The sequence below is a fragment of the Vipera ursinii genome (assembly GCF_947247035.1).
Source record: "Vipera ursinii genome assembly, chromosome: 3".
In the NCBI taxonomy this organism is placed as follows: Eukaryota; Metazoa; Chordata; class Lepidosauria; order Squamata; family Viperidae; genus Vipera; species Vipera ursinii.
The window spans coordinates 15,873,633-15,880,224 of NC_139516.1; positions in this window are offsets into that span (position 1 = coordinate 15,873,633).

The following is a 6,592-nucleotide window of genomic DNA, read 5'->3' on the forward strand; positions in this document are numbered from 1 at the left end:
GACTTGGCGTTCAAAACAATCCACCAAGGAGACGCCGGCCCGGGCGAGTTTTCTTGCTTTCTTCTCCGCTGCTTGCCCGCTGCGTTTGCACCTCGGGCTCTTTACCTGAAAGGGGTTTGATATTTTCCCCCCAAAGGTGTGCTTATTCAGGAGGCAACTGGCCGTTCTTGTTTTTTCTTCAAAGAAAAAAAACAAGACCGTCCAGTTGCCTCCTGAAAAAGCACACCTTTGGGACAACCGTGACCCGGATGACTTGAGAATCTCCATAGACATTTTGCCCGATTTTTGCCTTGGCGAACTGGGTGAACGCAGCTAATGGTTGAGGCTTTTGCGTTTTGGTCTCCCAGCCGAGCCTCCTTCTCCATTTATTACAGGAGTCGAATGGCAGGTGGCTATTAAGCAAATCCTGGATAATCATAATAAGTGGAGAAACGTGTTCCTCCCCCCCCCCCCTTCGAAAGGGCTCTTCTTGGATTGTTGTGTCCCAGTTCAAGAGAGAGAGCCTTGTGTATTTGGGGACCCTGAGAAAGTCCAGGGTCAACACAATCCCGGAGCAATTGACAAGGCTCCGGTTTTCTACTAATTGCATCTCTATTCCTTCCTTCCCTCCTACCAGGCCCTCACTCCAACTATCCTGTGGCTATGCTTTTAATTTCTGGTCACGTTGGGATTGTTTGGGAGCAATATGGGAAATTAAAATGGTAACTAAATTTGAAGGCCAGCAGCCAAAGAAAGTTTCCTGGCCAGGTGCAAATAATACAATCACGAAGCTTTCCCCCTCCTAGCCCTAAATATTAAAAACATAAATAATTAACTGTAGATTGGATTGTATTACTATGTATGTGGGCAGTCCTAACTCTAGGGCAATCTGTGGTGGAGTGTAGGCCTTTCCTGGACTCGAGTGTGGCTGACCTTAATCTTTCCAAATTCCCTGCCTTCAGATTTTTATTGTGACACAAGGAAAGATTAAGTGCATTAATAACAAACTAGTTTAACTAATCAACTTTGGTTTGGGAGATGACTCTCAATGTTTTTTGTTTCAGCCTTTTCTATTTTGCCATTCTACTCAAAGGCTGAAAATGGTCGATACAGATAGTCCTTGACTTACAACAGTTCATTTATTGGTTTTAACTTGGGCATTGATTTAATTGTTTTTTAATGTTTGTATTGTTGTTTATATTTATGCCCTGTGAACCGCCCTGAGTCCCCTTGGGAGAAGGGCGGTATATAAATCTCAATAAATTAAATTAAATTAAATTAGTGACCGTTCAAAGTTAGGATGACACTGAAAAAAAACCGATCATTTTTCACACTTAGGACCATTGCAGTATCTCCACGGTCACGCGATCCAAATTTGGATGCTTGGAAACTGACTAATGTTTATGATGATTGCAGATCCCTTTTTGCGACCTTCTGACAAGCAAAGTCAATGGGGGAGCCAGATTCACTTAACAACCAGGTTAATAGTTTAAGAACTGCAATGATTCACTTAACAACTGTGCCAAGAAAAGTTGTAAAATGGGCCAAATTCACTTAACAAATGTTTCACTTAGCAATGGAAGTTTTGGGCTCACTTGCGGTCATAAGTCGAGGACTACCTGTATTATGATCCAGCCCAAGGATATCTGAATATCTGATGTATACATCACAGAATTGCTGGGAGTCAGGCAGCGGATACATTTAATTTATAATATAATTTCTGAATCACTCCTACCAGAGGCAATAAAGGCAGAGGATGCAACAAGATATATATGAACTATAAAATGTAAAATAATAAATATTTGTGCCTTTGAATTATAATCAACTTCTGGCCACTGCCTGCACTAGTCCCTGCTAGTTTTCTTGGCAAGATTTTTTGGAAGTGGTTTGCCCTTCTCTCCTTTTTAGGGCTGAAAGAGAGAGAGAGACTGGCTCAAAGGCAGCCAGCTTTGTGCTTAAGGCAGGATTAGAACTCATGGTCTTCCAGTTTCTAGTGTGATGCCCTAACCACCATACCATTTTGGCTTTTTATGTACTATGTATTTAGATAATACCAAAACATACACAAAATTATACACATAGATAAATGTTTATCTATGTGGATATATCTGTGTATGCGTTTGTACACATATAAAGAGAAAGAAAATGTCACTCAGGGACACTGCAACCAACATAAATACTTGTTGGTTGCCAAGTGCCTGAAATTTTATCATGTGACATCAGGGACACTAGGACAGTTGTAAGGGTGAGGATGGATCATAAGTCACTTTTTCACCATTATTACTATGAATGGTTGCTAAATGAATATTCACAAGTTGATTACCTGTACCATGTTTTGGAACAAGGAGAGGGAGATGACATCAATAAAGTTTCTGTTCTTCATCATAAAGCTAACCCTAAGTGTTGGAGCTTCAAGGAGCTCCACTACCTTGCTTAACAACAGCAGTTCCATTTCCAATTGAGGGTGTAAGTTGAGAACTGCCTGTATGCTTATTCAATGCTTATGCATTGTCTTTGTTCTTTAAGGATGCCTGAAGAACATGGGCTTCTTAAAATCCATGGAAATCTTTCTGTATCTATGTGGTGGTATCATGAACCTCTTCCTATAATTCTGTTTAGGTTATGTGTGTGTGTGTGTATACTGCACTATCATTTGGTCTCTGATTACTTACTCTTTCTTAGAGACATCTTGTATACCAGGCATCTTTACTAAGAAAGTTCTGTTAATCTACAAGGCTTCCCTACTGCTTCAGGTTATAACAGATTTACAGAGATCAGGACAGTCATTTGTCCATCCAATATGGAGAAACATATGACATCTGTATGCATTTGGTACATTAAGAGTATAAATGCATCCCAGAACAGAGATTTCCTGAAGAGGGGCTTCAAGGAAGCTTTATATTCATTAAGTGGTAAGTTGAGAGCACTGAATGAAGGCTTTGTGCTTTGGGTATAATTCTAGCTTTCAAAATCCAGATTCTTTATAAAGGACATGGACGAGTTCCAAATATGGTTTCCCTTGCTTGCATCCTCTACATTTTTTTGTTAAAAGACTTCTCATTAATGCAGATCCCCCAAATTAATGTGACTCATTAGTAAACATGATTTCCCAGTAATCATGCCCCAGTTTTCAAATTTAGAGCATTATGTACTAGATGGCATTTCAAATCCATTGGTTAAAATGTTAAAATTGGGGTAGAACTGTAACACATTTACAGCAGACTCACACATTATGTTAACATAAAGCAGAGGGTTATGTTTCATTTTAAAACAATGTGTGGTGTGGAACCAGTTACTGTAGTCCTTAAAATGATTTACGAGTTACTAGGAGATATAAATGGGACACGGTGGCTCAGTGGGTTAGGACGCTGAGCTTGTCGATCAGAAGGTCGGCAGTTTGGCGGGTCGTATCCCGAGTGCCGCGTAACAGAGTGAGCGCCTGTTACTCATCCCAGCTTCTGCCAACCAAACAGTTCAAAAGCACATAAAAATCAAGTAGAAAAATAGGGACCACTACGGTGGGAAGGTAACAGCGTTCCGTGTGCCTTTGGCGTCTAGTCATGCCGGCCACATGACCACGGAGATGTCCTCGGACAAGCGCTGGCTCTTCGGCTTTGAAATGGAGATGAGCACCGGCCCCTAGAGTTGGAAACGACTAGGACGCATTTGCGGGGGAACGTTTAACTTTTACCTTAGGAGATATAAACTTGCCAAAGAAGGATGAAGAAAAAACAGGCTCAAGTACAATAACATTGAGGATAAAAAATACAAGCTTTGATAATGAAATTTGTCCTAAGACTAATACAACTATTTTTGAAAAATAGCGGCCAATGATATAAATACCTTGCCTGTCACAGACAAATTACAGGTAGTCTTCAACTTAACAACCAGTTGCATAATAGACCCCAAAAAAGGCTATTTGTGATCTGGATTTGAATTCCCAATGACTGGTACTCCCTATGTTTTCTGTGAGCAGGCATATTAAGGTTCCTAATGAATTCATTTTCTGACAAAAACCCACAAAACCAAAGTTTTATGTCATAACAGTTTTTTAAATAGCACTTCACAGAAGCTTGGTCTCGCACCTCTTTAACAGCTGAAATACTTGCACAACAAGATGTTCAGGTTACTTCTACCAGATACTGGGGTGTGTGTGTGTAAACCCACACCTCAGAGACCAGTATCTTACTCTTCAACGAGGTAGCTAAAACCATTCACATTTAATTTCTGTTTAGCTTTTTATGTGGCTTTCTTGTGTCCAGAGATTTTTTTAGACTTGTAAAGCATTTAATGGGCTTAATGCAACCATTCCCAGAAGGAAACATGAAATTTAAAGTTCAGAGTTAGCGTTAAATGTTGTAGCTGACTGGTGAATATTTATTAAGACAACCTTCCTCTGCTTCCCAGAGGTGAAATCATAATAACCCAGTTATTCCCATATGTCTGGAAATTGGAGAGTGAAATCCATAATCTGTAGGGCATGCCCTAATCAGTTGTGGGGAAAGCTGCATGCAGCAGTTGCCATGGCATCTTTGCCGGCTCCATTATCCAGATTCACCTTTAGTATTAATGGGCAACAATGATTTCACAGAGCTTTCTCTTAACTGTATGGATTATTATTAACCCTTTGAGACAGACTAGTCTTGGATGCCAAATTACTAAATACTAAAACACCTTTTATTATAGGATTACAGAAGCAGAATCCTGCAAATTCAAATGAGCTTTCCCCAGAGAGAACCAAGACAAAGCAGCTGCCAATATATATATATATCCAAATGGGAAGTGGTATGTTATTGACAATTGTATACAGTCAATATCAATGCGCCAGATATTATAACTCAGATCAGCTTTAGAGGATAAAAAATCTACACTGTGCCAAGGGATAATGTCAAGGATCATTTGCCCGTTGACAACACGTCTTGGCTTTGATTTATGAATGTTTGGTTGTTGCGACCTTGGTGTCCCCCTGCCTCTTGCCCAGCATGCAATCGTGTTTCGTGTAATGAGAAGGGACTCTTCTATTGCGTATCCTCTGTTGGGGAAAAAAATAGATGTTGAAAATGGAACAGCAGAGAAAATAGAATGGATGAAAGAAGACAACTGGAAATGCTTCATGTGTTATAAAATCAATATTAGAAAGTGGTGGGCACAGAGTTAAAAATACGTTGGAAAGGAAACTGGGGCCCTTCCAAACTGGGTTTGAAAGACACAGGCAGTCACTTGAAGTCGAGGAGAACTTTATTTCTGGGAATATAATTCAAGCATGATCACAGCTGATTGGAGATAGCCGCCCTTAAACCTTTTCCAAGTCCTCTTTCTAAAGGTACTCCTTGCCTTTATCTTATTCTACTGCATCAAAGGGAGTTGGGAGTTGGAAGCCAACACCTCTTCTTTCTCCCCACCCCTTTTCCTACACTCTTCCCTTCCCTTTCCCCTCCCTCCCTATTTTCTTTTGTATTTTATATTATACATGAAAAGGAACTCCTTGCCTTTGTTCCATAAAAGCATGCTGTTATGTACATAGGGGGTGTCACACAGTGTTGTGATTCAGGGTCAGCCTGTGGGTTCGGCAGTTGGGTCGGATGGCTCAGAGGAGGAGGAGGGGGGTGTTGAAGAGCTTGCTGATGAGAGCCCTCAGCCAGGCCCCTCCCACCTGGTCACGACGGAGACCCAGCTGTGTGAGCCTGACAGCGTGGATGAAGATGACCCACAGCTGGCCCTGTTCAAGGACGCCCGACGCAGGAGGCAGTCAATCAGGAGTAAACAGAGGAAGGCAATGGGGCACCTCGGAAGGAGGCAAAGAGAAGCCACACCCTGAACTGTTTAAAAGGGGAATGCGTGGGAGGGCTGGTTTGCTGAAGGCAACCGCTTGAAAAGCTCCTGTTTCTTGGTTCGTGTCTTGTTTGTTTTTGTATCAATAAATTTGGCAGGCTTAATTCCAGCCTCTTGCCTTCTTGTAAAAGGGGTTGTCCCTGCCTTTTCTGCAGGGCCGGTAGCAGGCTGGTACAGAACACACAGAGATAAGCCACTGACACCACCAGGTGGCAGGGTGCTCTGTCAGGATTGGCAGGGCATCCTTTGGCGGGAAATCCGGACATTGGGATTGGTTCGAAGTATACCTGGCTAGGTATATAAAAGGGGCAGTTGCCCTTTGTTAGAGCAAGTCTGTGTTGTAGCAATAAAGAGTACTATGCTGAACCCTGTTGTCCTGAGTCGTCCATCTTGGCCATGTGGTCCAGAATTCACAATCTAACACATGCCTTTCTAAAAACAAACAAACAAGCAAAAAACCACATTTATGGAAGCCAGTTATTGGAGCAGTACCTTTACAGTTCCGGTTTCTTGCTGAGCTAAAGTTTAGCGTTTGTTGATTTGGTTTTGGGGAAAAGCCCTTTCTCTTCTTGCAGTCTCCTCATGAGGAGCAGCTGTCTGGAGCACTTCTGTAATCTCAGATGTATGGGGAAGAATTATTGAAGAGGCGGTCTACTCGTTCCACTGTGGTCCTTGGCTCTGCTTTTCACAAAGCTGTCTTCGGGCTGTCATTTCTTCCCTGGAAGTTGTAAAAGCATTGTTCCTTTTCAAGGGCATTTTACTCCGTGTCTGTTTCTTCTCT